Source organism: Chinchilla lanigera, unplaced genomic scaffold (genome assembly GCF_000276665.1).
Source record: "Chinchilla lanigera isolate Chin_1 unplaced genomic scaffold, ChiLan1.0 scaffold00014, whole genome shotgun sequence".
NCBI lineage: Eukaryota > Metazoa > Chordata > Mammalia > Rodentia > Chinchillidae > Chinchilla > Chinchilla lanigera.
This window is the reverse complement of record NW_004955415.1, coordinates 15,852,522-15,866,932: the sequence shown is the minus strand read 5'-3', so window position 1 is coordinate 15,866,932 and position 14,411 is coordinate 15,852,522.

The following is a 14,411-nucleotide window of genomic DNA, read 5'->3' as shown; positions in this document are numbered from 1 at the left end:
TTGTACTGTTACCAAGTGGAATAATTAACATATAGAATCTTAATCACAGTGTTCATGTATTTTCTTGCTATTCTTGTATAGCATATTTAGATATAAGTGAAGTCATAGCCATCTAAACAGCTTAGCCAGGAACAGAGAATTTATCCAAGGTGTTTTTAGAAGAAGAGCAGTAGCTTAGACCAAAAGTGAGGGTCTTCTCTATTTCATCCCTCATGCTTACTGCCCAGGTGGGTATTCTTGTGTGTGAGCAAGCTGGAATGACCATGTCAGTGCTGCCCCTTCATTTTGAAACTACCTTGTTTAAATGTAAGCTGCTGTTTGAATGGAGACTGTTCATCTCTCGAGCTGGAATTGAACAATAAATCAATTGCATTTGTGTTTACTCTTCTCAAGACTGGTTAATGGTACGTCTCGGGTACTGTTGATGTGCCAAGGTATCTACACACTTATACATATTATATATTGAAATTTTTAATCTCATTTGGCCAAACAGATAAATTTCCTCTGCTAGAATAAAACATCGCTCTGAAGTGACAATCCTGGAGATTTTTCCTTCAGCATCTCACATTTAAAATAAGTTGCTTCTCAGATTAGAGAAATCAAAAGATGGCTTCAGGACCTCATGCGTGAAGACCATTTCCACTCTTTTTTTTTTTTTTTTTGGTTTTTCTCCGGTACCGGGAACCGAACTCACAACCTTACGCTTGCCAGGCAGGCGCTTTTGCCGCTGAGCTAAATCCCCAGCCCCTCCATTTCCACTCTTAACAAGGAAGAATGTGACATGTGAGAGACAATTAGAACAGTGAGTGCTGTTTCCACCAGAAAATGATGGCTCCAAAACACATCCTTGCAATTTAACCATCATGCCATGCACACAGCTCTCAGTAGGACGCTAGAACAGGAAAGGCCTTTAGGGCATATAGTCCAGCGCCCTCTTTTCTCAGATGAAATCTGAGTTTCATGTGAGGAAATGACTTGCTTGAAAGTACACAGCTAGCACTTGCTGGAGCCAAAACTGCCTCAAGATCTTACCTGTGGGCCAGTGGACAGCATGCAGGGACCACTTACATTTGAGTTGCTGAGAAAGCTTAAAGGGCCTTTTAAATGGCATCTGGGCTCTCAAGACTCTCGAGCTGTGTGGAAGGCACCTTCCCTCCCTCCCCATGCAAGGGCGCTCCCAATCCAGACTTCAGGATTCCAGGGAAACCACAGAGAGTGACTCCAGGACTGCTTTGCTGCCTTTCCTTTCTCCTTCAGCACCCATGGAGCTGTTTCCCAGTGATGCAGGGAGCCATGAGGAGAAGCAGGCGGTGAGGAAAGGCAGCCACTCCCCAGGGAAAGCAGGCCTGGGGAGAGGGGCTTCTGTGCAAAGCCAGAGGCTGCCTAGGCTGCCCAGGACAGAAGGTGCAGTGTCCATGCAACCCTGGCTGGCCCAAGTAGTCATTCCTCCTGACTCCCATTTTCCCCTGCACCAGCTGAAGGGGGGCATGGCTTAGCCAGCACCTGTTGCACTGCTCCCCATTACTTCCCTTTGTTCCCCCTCAACCCCCGAAGGATGGGACAACTTGCTTCAGTGTCTTCCCTGGTGACCTAGCAGCCACTCTCTTCCACTCCATGCCAACAAGAGTGCAGCTACACTGTCAGTCCCCCTCTCCCTACTGCCACCAGACCATTGCCTTTTGAAGAAGAGAGTGCACCTGGAATGGCTAAGATCAGGGAGGGAGAGATCTGGGCCCATTGTTAAGTCCCCAATCCCTAGCTAGCCTTCCAGAAGATTCCCTGGTTTCTCCCATACCCCATCTCTGGATGCCGCCATGACAGCTGCAGCTGTCCTGCAGTCCTGCACCAATCACAGGCCTACACTTGGACCCCTCACAGGGCTGCATCTGCAGTATAAGTGGGACTCCCTCGCCACTTCTCTGGTTAGTCTAGGAGGGTTCCCTCCAGTGTACTGACCCCCTTGTGTTATAGCTCAGGACCTGTTAAAATACTCACTTTGGTGTTTCCATAAACCTGCTCAGGATTTATTTCTCAAGTACTGTGAGCTCCAAAAGTCCTGTAAATCTTTTCAGGATAGGAATCCTGAGTAGTGTGTACAGAGGTCAGCACAAGCTGACACTGGACAGTGGTGGCCAGCAACAGCAGTGACCAGCAGCTGGCTGTGTCAACTCTTGGCATCCAACATTATCTGGTGACATGGGGACTGCTAGCAGAGCTGCACTTTGCCAATTCGTGATTTCCATCTGAACTGAGCCAAAGACCACCATGCTGATTAGCAACACCTGGAAACGAATGCCTTGGGCCACCAGGTCAGCCTCCCTCCTGAGCTGTGGGAAGTGCAGGCTTGAGGCAAGGGGTCATTAGTCAAGGCACTGGAAGATGGGAAATGATGGGGAGAGGGTATCCCAAGCTCTGCTTGCATCTGACTTCTTTGCTCCAAACCACATTTACTGAAAAACAGTTCTCAATGTTGGGTTTACAAATCCCCTGAAGGCTCTGAGTGAACCTTCTAGTCCCTAGAGTGGTTGCCTGAATAATTACCCACTCCCCCACAAGAATATGTCCACCCTCTAATCCCCAAAACTCGTGAATATGGAAGCTTATGAAAAGGGACCTTGTGTATGTGATTAATTTAAGCATCTGGAGTTGAGATAGTCCTTCATTATCTGGGTGAGTCAAACATACTCACAAGGACCCTTATAAAAGGAAGGCAAAAAGAATAAAGTCATTAAAAGGAGATTTTATATAGATATAGATATAGATATTATAGATATAGATATAGATATATCCTGCTTATTCCTGAATGCCATATTCATGAATTTGCTTACAAACTAAACTTTATCTGTAACCTCAAAATCAGCACTCATTTGCTGGTCAGCGCACACACAAATGGCGAAAATTTCAGGTCAGCCAGGTTTATGTTCCCAGCTGAAGTTGAAGCAGCTGACACTCTGCCTTCTTGTTTTAGTGCTATGGTTAACAAGCGTCCTTTTCAAGGTCTATTTAGTGTCATGTGTTTGCATTTTTGTGCTTTTCCATGGTAATTTCCCAAAATACAGTGCTGAAGGAATGTCTGGTGTTCCAAAGTACAGGAGAGTTGTGCTGTGCCTTATGGAGAAAAATAAGTGCGTTAGAGAAAATTCACTTAGACTTGAGATGCAGTGTTGATCATGAGCTTAGTGTCAGTGAACCAACAATATATATTCAAGTGTCTTTAAACAGAAGCATACATAAAGTAAGGTCATGTATTGACTGCATGACAAAAATACCATGAGCAGTGGCTTGCAGAAACAGCCCTGAGATCCCCTGAGGAGCAGCGATTCAGCACTTGCTAATTCAGTGTTCAAGATAACTTTATAGAACATGACCATGAAAAATGAGAATTGACTGTAATCTCTTGAGTTCCAACCCTGTCCTAAGACATAACTTTGTATAAAACCACATGGTCCACAATTTCAACTGATCAAACTATCACGTCCCGCGGCATCCCTTCCTTCCCATGCAAGGGCACTCCCAAGGCTCCTTCCCACTCAAGTCTGCCACTTTGATGCAAATCAAGACCCTTTGGAAAGGAAAGTTTGTGATGGAAATTCACACATTGAACCAAACCACAACCCCACTCTCTGGGGACCACATGTTTTAGGAAAACTTCTTTTTCCCCTATCTGAATACTTGAAATCTACAGCTCATCTGTTCTGTAGTATTGCTATGGAATGGGAAAAAAAAAAAAAAAAAACCACACACCCTCCCAATCCTGGCCCAGAAAGGAGGAGAGCCCTTGGCTAAGACTTTAACTGAGCTGTTTGCAGTTTCAAAGCTTTTCAAAATGATCTTTGCAGACTCAAGGGAACAGCTATAAGAGCCAGCACTGTTTCTTACCCCTATGGTCCCAGGTGCACGACACACAGAAGATTGAGACAAAGAGAGCCGGGGGTCTTCCAAGTACAAGCATGAAGTTCAAGTCCACTGAGAGATGTAGTCTGGAAAACTATGGGCCATGGGGGAAAACGTGATTTTGCCTCCTTGTGGGTTTCAGCTGTCTCCAACAATTACTATTTGTTCTTGGAGAGAGAAAGGGGGGAGGGGAAGAGAGAAGAAGACCTAGAAGGAGAGCGAGGGGGGGGGAGCAGTCACATGGCTTCGCACTCCATTCTGCACCACCCACTGGAAAGTGTGAAGGAGGAAGAGGCCTGACACAAGATATGCAGAACGGAGAAGACCTGGGAGAAAGAGCTCAACCTGGGTTGTCCTGTGGGACCCAGAATGTCAAAAGCCACCTCCTACTGTCCTGCCTGAGTCCCCAGGGTACCCTCAGAGATGGAGCCTCTTAGCACCAAGGAAAGCAGGACCAGGGGGTGAGAGGTGGATGGTGGTGAGGCAAAGCCTTTGGGTGAGCAGTGGAGTTTCCACCAAGGTGAGTGGAGTCCCCTAAAGGCAAGAACAAGATACAAATGTCTGCACTCATCCCTTCCTTTCCATCCAGAATTGTAGGGAAGTCAGCACAGTAAGACAAGGAGGAAATCTTATAAGACTCAGAAAACAAGAATCCATTCTCTTTACTAAGAACAAACAGAGCTAATTAGAGAGTACAGCCAAGTGGTTGGCTGCAAGATCCAGAAACAAAAGTCAATAGAGAACTTGATGATTTGATCCCAAAATTCAGGCCAAGGCAGATTTTTAAACAAGGGAGTTACTCTGCCAGATACCAATATTTATCATAAATCTGTAGTAACTAAAACAGTGAGATATTTAGGGAAGCATAGACAGAGCAACAAAAGGAAGAGAAAGCCCAGACCCAGATGTGTGTATATGTGAGAAGTAAAAACAAAGTTTTCTCCAAAACATGAAAATCAAGATTCAAGAGCTATTTCACTTTTGTAGAGGAATAAGTGAGATTTTTCACACTGAGCTCTTTTTATGAAAACTTGTACACCTTCCTACCTAACCCTACAGTCTGCAGTGGAGGTGCTAAAGGGTGGAAGGCACAGGAGAAGAGAGGGAACTGTGGTGTCCCCACTCTGGTCCTATGCTGGTACCTGGAGAGAGGTGGCAACGTCCAGGGCTGCAGGGAGAAGAGGATCCAGGTATTCCCAGGTCACCAGAAGGGGAGAGAGTAAAAGAAGAGCTAGAAGCATGACAAATTGGCTCCTTCATAAGCACTTCATGAAGGACTCAAGAGAAACTCTCCTGTTGATGACCAGAACGCTAGAGGTTGGTCCATGGGAGACTAACCACACCCAGTCAAATATGACTGTCTTAGTCCATTTGCTATTGCTAATATGGAATACCAGAGACTAGATAATTTGAAGAAAAAAATAAATAAATTTCTTGCTTTCTGCTCTGGAGGCCAGGAAATCCAGGATTGGGGAAGGTGTACATCTGGGGAGTGCCTGCTTGTTGGTGGGGAGTCTGCATAGGCCTAGAGCAGCCCAGGGCATCACATGGCAAGACATGCACACAAGAGAAGCAGCTAAAGTGGGTCATAGCACAGCCCACTCAAAATGATACTTTGACTCATTAACCCTTTAGTTCGGTAATGGATTAATCCATGCATGAGGGCAGAGTCCTAATCACCTCTTAATGGACCTGCCCAGCCCTACCTCTCAGTTCTGTACTTCACAGCTGGGTTTAGAATTCAGCATGAGTTTTGATTGAAGACATTCAAACCATAGCAATGAAGAGAATGGTTTTATCCCCATTTGAAAACTTGGAAGCTACAACTCATCTGTAGTGTCTCTATAGAGGAAGAGAAAACCACACACCCTTCCCGTCCTAGACTAGAAAGCGAGCAGCGTTCCAGAACTCCTTCATCACGCAGAGCACACCAGCAAGTCACTTCCCAAACGTGTGTTGGCGCTGCCCTTCTTGGGCCAGAGACACTGCTTTCAGGTGTCTTTAGTCTTCTTTGTCTTAATCACCCCTCCCTTCTTCTCTCACATCAAAGAGCAGGCCAAAGCTGCAGAACCCATGGCTGAGGCTCTGTGACCCCATGTCTACTGTAGGTGACCCGTTGGCCATTCCTACCTGCTCTGGGCTCATCCTCACTCAGCTCCTGTTGTGGCTGTGCTAGATGTGTTCTCTAGGGGGAAGATGTGTTCTCTCTCCATAGCCTCATGTCTTCATAGGTGGGGCTTTTCAGAGGTGGCTGGATGTAGAGAGTGATGCTAGGTTTAAGCAGGTGATGCTGGGATTAAGTGTGTGGTGCTGGGATCTAGGGTGTGATTACTGAATTGGTCCACTGATTGGTTTGGCATTATTCTGGGCATGGGTAATGGGAAGGCCCACTGTGGGTATAAGTGCTACCCACCCTGAGGACTGGTAGCCTGGATAAAATATAAGGGACAGAGAAGGATTGCTGTCATGACTTGCTGCTTCACTACTTTGCTGCTTTTGCTGCTTTCTGCCTGCAATGAGCCGTTTCTCCTCTGCGATGCCCCACTGCCATACCTTCCTGCCTTAGAGCCAGCTGCCTTTGGACTGAAACCTCTACAAATTGTGAGTTACAATAAACTTTTCCTCCTTTAACTTTAGGTGTTGGGCATTTTGTCTCAGCAACAAGGAATTAAGACAGTCCCCAAGTCCTTGAGCCTCCCACCTTCCCTGCCTATCTCAGTTTCTCTGGTGGAACTGGCTGTCATGACTGAGTGCTTGGCTGGGTCTGACCTTGTGCCCAGCTCAGAGCTTCCCTCCCCACTTGGACAGAGCCTGCTGGGTGCAGAGCACTCACTGTAGGGAGAAACTCCACCGCCAGGAGTCCCCACCTCTACCCTCATCAAAGGCTGGTTCCTGCTCCAGCACCACCAGGATCAGTGACAGTGACCATCATTCAGACCTGTGAGATACAGCTCTGCTGTGGGACTTGATCACTCGTCTCTGTCCTGCAGCTCCCCAGTTTATTCCCCTCTCCTTCCTTCATGCCAACCTGTATCCCTGCGGTCTCAGCAAACAGATCCCACCCAGATCAGAACCTTTGCTGCCTTTCTCTTTCTCCTTGTGCCAGTCAGGGTCATAATAAGAAATGAATTCAACTCTACCGGTCCAAATGAGACTTGAGTGAAGGAGCTACTTATAGTAGCATGGGTAGGGATAAGGGGGCCTCCAAGGGGTGACCCGGCTCCCAGAGACCGAAGCAGAGGGCAGCATTCTGCCCTTGGGCCAAGAGTGAGGGACAGAGAGGAGCCCAGGAGCTCAGGGAAAGCTGGAGCCAGGAAGAAGGGCCCCCTCCTGGAGAGACAGAGCTCTCTGTAAAGCAGGGGAGGAGGGCTTGCATGGTGGCACTGCTATTCTGCTACCCAGCTGTGAGTGGATGCAACTCTTACTTCCTTCCAACCCTAGGAGTGGCAGTCAAAGACCAGAGATGCCCAGTACTACTCGTATGTCAGGGGTTCCTGGGAACTATGGTAAAGGGGACAGTGAGAACCTGTATCCCCTCAGGGAGCTCCCATGGAGACACAGGTAGGCAGGACACAAGCAGAAGGGAGGAAGAATCAGGGATGAAAAGCCCAAGGCAGAGCCTCTGGCCCTACTGCTGGGGACAGTGGCGGGACATGGTCCCTCCTCTCCTTCCAGGGGTGCCCAACAAGCAGCAGAAGGGCTCAGGCAGCCCTGACACAGAAGATCACAGCCACAACCATGGCAATGTCCATTTCGACTCACACCTCTCATCCTGTCCCCGGCAGGACAAACTCCTGCCCCCTCGGCACATACAATTATCCAGCCCTTAATATGTGCTCTTGTACCTGCTCCTCATAGTCTGAGTTCCTTTCTCTTTTTTACAAGTTTATTTATGTCATCCTCATCACTTCTTGTTTTCACATAGTCCCAACTTCATGTTCGTTGCCAATTTAGTGACTTTTAAAAATATGGTTGCCATAACAACCTTTGCAGAACTCACGGGCTGGCTGCATTATTTAGCAGTTGGCATGTCCCTTCTTGGAAAGACACCCCAGTAAAGGGGGATGGGCTTCCATATTATGTTAGCACTGCGACTCGAGCACCAGTGGAACATACATTAGCTCATAGGCCCCTCTCGTCTCATCGTCCCCTTAAGGGAGAGCCAATGCCGCCTCCATTTTATCAGTGAGGAAACCAAAGCTCAGAGAGGTTCAGTAACTCACCCCAGGTCATATTGCTGTTAAGGGTCAGAAGTCGGACAGGTGAATACTCAGAAATAAAGATTGAAACTGTAGTTACCAGGATGGGGAGAGGGGAGAAATGGGGTGCTGTGGGGTCCAAGGGACAAAGTTGTAGCAATGTTAACATGAATAAACCTATAGATGTAATAGATAATAAGATGACTGCAGGTAATAATGTACTGTATGTTGAGAATTTGTGAAAAGAATAGATTTTCTGTGTGCATACACTACATACACATGCACGCGCGCACACACACACACACACACACACACAGGGTAACCTTGGGAGGAAATACTATGTTATATATATTATGTTAATTTTCTTGACTGTAATAATCACTTATATATATCATCCACATCTTAAATATACACAAGTTATAGAGAAAAAGAAGGAAATAGAACACGACCACGGGTGTCAGTCTTAAACATATGTTCCTGCTCCCCAAATTTAGTCTTTCATGTCAGTCACCTCAAAGATTTCCAAGTGAAGACACAAACATCAGTGATTATGATGCTGATTCCAAGGCACCCTGCTTCTAATAAACCCCTGCTCCCGCCATGGGAGAACCAGGGCCCTTTCTAAATTATAATCCTGCTTGAGGGCATGGGTGGTTGTAGCTGACTCCCTTTATTCCTGAGGACTTGAGCTGTTGGCTGGAACATATTCCTGGGGCTGAAACAAGGGATTAGCCCACTATCACAATCTGACCCTGAGACGGGGATTCAGGTGTAAGTGGTCAATCATAGAACAAAAAATTCCTTAATGAATTTGATATTAACTAAATTAGAAGAAGCCAATAAGCGAGTGGAGGAAGCAGGATGTGGATGGAGAAGCAGTCTTGCAAAGAGCCCCACAGGTACAGCCCCAGGTTCAGCCTGGTCTTCTGGGGAGCTCTGGAGTGCAAACTACATGGCCACCCGTACTTCCTTGCCTGTTCTGGGCTAGGAAGGGAGGAGTTTGATAAAAAGGGCCGGAAGCTCACAGGCCTCCCTGGCTTGCTGTTAGGCAAGCTGGCTCCACCACCCTGGATAATCTTCCAAAAGATGTAGATGCCAGGGTTAACAGTAAGGTGCACAGAACTGGTGCTACTACAAACAGAAAGCCAGTAAAGGGGTCCCTGGGGACCAAGGTGGCACGACTCCAGTGGCCCCTGATGCTGTGTTCTGAATATGTCCCCAAAATTCATATGCTGAGATTTAATCATGAATGCAGATTATCTAGAGGTGGGGCCTTTCGGAAGTGATGAAGTCGTGAGGACAGAGCCCCCATGGATGGGACTAAGGCTCTAGAAAAGGGCTAAGGGAGCGGGTTTGCCCTCAGGACGCTGCACCTGTGCCCTTTTGCTCTTCTTCTCTTCCACTACATGGGGTGCAGTGTTCAAGGAGCCATCTTGGAAGCAGACACTGGACCTGCTGCACCTTGGTCTTAGACTTGCCAACCTCTAGGGCTGTAAGAAATAAATTTCTATTGTTTACAAATTACTCAGTCTATGGTGTTTTGTTATAGCAGTACAAACAGGCTAAGGTAATGATCCATATCAACATCTCTCCAAAAACCAAGAACCAGAACTGCTCTGCTTCAGAGCAACAGATACCTGGGCCTCTGGGTGTGCTGTGCTTCCAAGGCAGTCCTTTGTTGTCCAGCCCTGGTGTGAACTTTGTTCAACCCCTCGCAGTTAGTCCCTCTCTCTGTCCTACAAAATGTCCCTGATCCTAGGGTTAGACACAAAAGCAGCATGTGACAGAGGTGGTTGTTCTCTCCTGTTGCTGCAGCCGATTTTCTGGCTTCCCCGCAGGTGCTGTATGGCTCTTCCACTCCTCCTTGCTCTGTGTTCCAGAACAAGACTGAGCGAGTGAATAGCCAGGAGCAGCCTCCTAGCCGGGGCTGGCGACCTGAGCCTCAGAACCAGGCCCCCTGTGACTGGATCTTTTCAAGCTCAACTCAACAGCCAGCCACTATGTCTTTGTTCCCTTCTGCCAGGTTGCTGCATGCCAGGAACAGAAGAAAGAACTTTTGTTTCCTCCAGGGGGTGAGGAGGGATGAATCGAGTCAGAGTCATTCTGAGCACAGTAAACTGAGAAAGAAATAGGGAGGGCCCCTCATCCTCCTTAGCCCCCGCTGCCACTGTCAACACAGGAGTTGTTTCCACGCTATAGAGTCAAAACTCATGGCAGCCCTTCACAAGCCGTTTTCTGCAGCATCTCAGGCAGTGTGGGATCCCGTACTCATCCATACCTCAGCGCTCTGTGCACACACACATGCACACACACACACACACACACACGCGCACACACATGCAGAGTCTTGGGTACAGAGTGGACATGGGACCAAATGCTTCTGTGCTGATTGCCTCTGAAGCTAAACCCATGTTGCTACGTGTGAAGAGTCCTCAGAATCTTCAACCCTCTTATTTCCTAATAGGAAAACCTCCCGCAAGGCCACAGAACCTGTTGCTGACAGCCTCTGGCGCAGAACCCGGTTCTCCTGGTCCTCCTTTCAAGGCCTCCACAGTGAGGAAGGATGTAGCTCCCACTGCTCCACAGCGGCGAGGTGAGCAGAGTCAAAAGCAAGCAGCTGGACCTTACTCCTAGAGCTAAAGGAGATGCGCCGGGGAAGACGCTTCTTGGAAACCCAAGAGCTGAGACTCAGCCTTTCTTAGGCCAGAGAGAGTCTTTCCCGAGCTTGGCTGCACGACTGACAAATTAAAATACAGGACACCCAGCTAAATTTGAATTTCAGATAAACAAGTAGTGTTTGGGAACAATATGACCAAACGTTGCAACTCTACCCAATAATTCAATCCCAAATTCCCAGAATTAGGGGCTGGGGACTCTGTAACTGCCACAGACCCTTTCTCATGTCCCCGGGGGAGTTCCGGGACAACAGCCAGAGTAAGGCCCTGACCTGCTTTCCAGGTTCAGTCTGAAGCCAGCAGAGCACTAGAGAGCAACTGAGGAAGGCAGGGTAGTGAGAAAATACCGGTCCCGGAGCAGCCGAGCCATGCCACCCACTGCCGTCTGAATGTCTTCAGAAAATCAGACAGAGGCTTGTCATGCACCACAGTCTGCCCATTTGGGAAATCCTCGAACAAATGTCCTGCCAAGCAGATTACCTGAAAGTAGGCAGGGGTTCAATACATATTTCTGGTTAATGAAAGAAAGAATGAGCAAGCCAGGGCCCTAGTATTGCATCAGGAAGCCTGACCTCCAAGGGACAGCGCACTTTCCTGGCACAAATCCCCTCTCTTCTCTTCCAGTTTAGGTCTGACCCATCCATCAGAAGTCAGTAGATTCCCATCCTGTTCCAAGAGCCAAGCAAGCTCCTGGATGTCAAGGGCTTAGATTTATTCACTGAGGACGCTAAGGTACAAAGCCAGAATCAATTAGAAGTTGAATGAATGCATGAATGAATGAATGAATGAATGAATGGCTGGTCTCACCAAAGGACCTCAGGAGTCCAAGAAGCCAGCAGCTCTCTAGGATTTGGAGGTGGGTAGAAAGGACTATGGAGAAGAGAAACATCACAGGGCCAGGGATATAGCTCAGCAGTATAGCGCCTGCCTGGAAAACATGAGGTCTTGAGTTCAATTCCCAGTACCAAAAAAAAGAAAAAGAGAGAAAAAAGAACCCCACTAGGCTGTGTTCTCCTTTCCCAGTGACTTTTCAGTAATCATTTCAAATATACTGTTCTAGTGAAGACTGGTGGTAGGAGGAATTGATGGCCACTGGACCTGTTCTAATATTTTCTGGTAAGTGTGGCATAGTTCTGCCTAGTACCTCCCTTTGGAGTGGGAATAACCACACCTTGTCTGTTCCCTTCTAGTCCCACACTTGGGAAAGTGGAGATAACTTTCACTACTCTTCTCATATTTATGACTTCACCAAAATTCCATAAAAGCCCCCTCAAAATGCATTCATCCATGATTTATTAATTCAACACATAGTTAACCATCTATTATAGAGCCAGGCATGGTGCCACATGCTTGTAATCCCAGCATTCAGGAGGCTGAGGCAGGAGGACTGCCACAGTTCAAGGCCAACCTGGGCTACATAGTGAGTTCAGGGGCAGCCTAAACTATACAGTGAGACCCTGTCTCAAAAAAGCAAAATAAAAAAAGGAGTCTATTATTGAGTGTATCAGTGGAAGACCTGAATTACAAGGTTCAAAGGAAAGTCCTCACTGGGAAAGGATACTTGGTTCCAAGAGAAAAGTCAATCATCAGTAACAAAGGGCTTCAAAGATAAGAGTGAAGTAAAATGAGATAATCAATGGCCACATTAATAGCTGTAAAATCTGACTGTAGCAACTCACAGCCATCTTGTGCTCTGCAGCTCTGAAACTCAGAACACTGGCATCCATTTGGAGCACCATATTTCCATGAAGGATGCTGATAAACTGGAGTCAGTTGCCAGAAGCAGCTCCCCAGGATGGTGAAATATCTGAAAACTGTGCTCTAGGAAGAAGTAGTAAAGTAGTAGAGCACTCCAGGGAAGAGGAGGCCAAAGGGAGATGTGAAAATTGTCACTGCCTTTAGTCGTAAATAGTAGGGCATGGTCTCACGTAGAATTAGGAACAAGGACAGAAGGTTCCCGGAATACAGATTTGAACTATATATATCAAATCACTTCCTAATATTTAGAATCATCTCTTTATTTGCACAGCCTGCCAAGGAAGGTGTGAACTAAGCTCTGGTCGACCATCTGTCAGGAATTTGTACAGGGAGTTTCTCTCTGCAATAATCTTCAAGCAGTGTTTGTAGGACATGTTAAAATACAGATTCCCAGGCTCCCCCGGACCTGACATCAGCACCTCTGGGAGGGGTCTCTCTGGATGACTCCGGGTGACACGGTCTCCACCCCACTGGATCTGACTTCCAGCAAGTTCTTCCTAACTCCACATTCCACCAGGGTTTGGTAAGTTGATCCTCTTTGGAAAGCAATGCAGAGAAATCTGCCTTGAGTTGTTTTTAACGCCACATGATATTCTGTAGGATGAATCAACCATAATGTATTTCATTGGTCGCTTATTAGCCCACAGGCCTTTTAAATATGAACTGAGAATTGAGTGCTGGGGGCATAAAATTTAATAAGACGCAGTATCTATAAACAATGAACTCAGTGTGATGGGGAAGGCAGTTTTCAGACAAAATGTGATCACTAACAAAACAACCAGGAACTAAAAAAGTTTTGATCAGTTGAATCCCCTAGTCAGGAGGTCCTTAAGAAAAAAACAATCACAAAAGCCACATGTAAATGATTTGGTCTAAAACTCATGCTACAGACTGCAGCCTGTTCAGGACTTGGGTTCTCAGCCTGGCCCTGCAGAGTGGTAATCTTCACTGTAACAAGATCCCCTGCGATTTGCGTGCTCCTTGCAATATGAGAAGCACGAACCAGAGGTTTTGTTGTTCCATCTGTCTTGCCTCTTCCCTATTCCCTTAGGAATACTAATTGTGTTCATTAATTTCAGGGTAAATTTAAAATTTTTTCCACACCTTTTTTATGAGTGCATATTGGTTATAGGGATGAACGGGTTTCACTCTGGCAGATCCGTGCACACATACAGCACACTCTGGTCACTGTCGCCTCTCCTCACCCTTCTTACCTGACCTCCCCCGTACGTTCACATGTGGGGGCTCAGTGTCTGTAATATAGTCTCACCAATCCATCCCCCATTTGAGGTTAAATTCAATTAACTCTCAAGAATTTAAAAATAATGAATGTGGCAACAGAAATTCTATTAATTAATAGAGAAGCTCTCTGTTGAAAGCATCTCAGCTCTGTGCATGAGAAGTTTGGGCACAACACTGAGTATCACATTTAGCTCTTGGGGCCTTTCCGATAGCTAGGCCTCTAGCCACAGATGCATTATTCCAGCTCAGAGTTTCAGAATCCTGTGTCTCAGGACCCTCCATGAGAACAGACCATGAGGGAGACACCTCCTGTTCGAGGGGCTTGTGGGAAGGGGCAGACACATCCCCAGCTCCCCAGTTGCTGGTCCCAGCCCTGGCCTCCTTGTCCCCCCCTCCCCTGTCTCCTCTCTGGTGTTTATAATGCTTATCCTGCACCATACTCAGCAGACATCACATATGCTCATTGTATCATTACCCCACAGTGTTCCAAAACGTTTGAAAACAACTTTAAATAGAAACTCGATGTATTTTAAAAAGGGTCGGGTAAGAGGGTGGCTCCATAAGGAAATGGTGACAACAGATGCCGCGGAGAGTGTGGTGGGTACACAGTTTAGCAACACGATTCCATCCCAGAGTCCTCCGC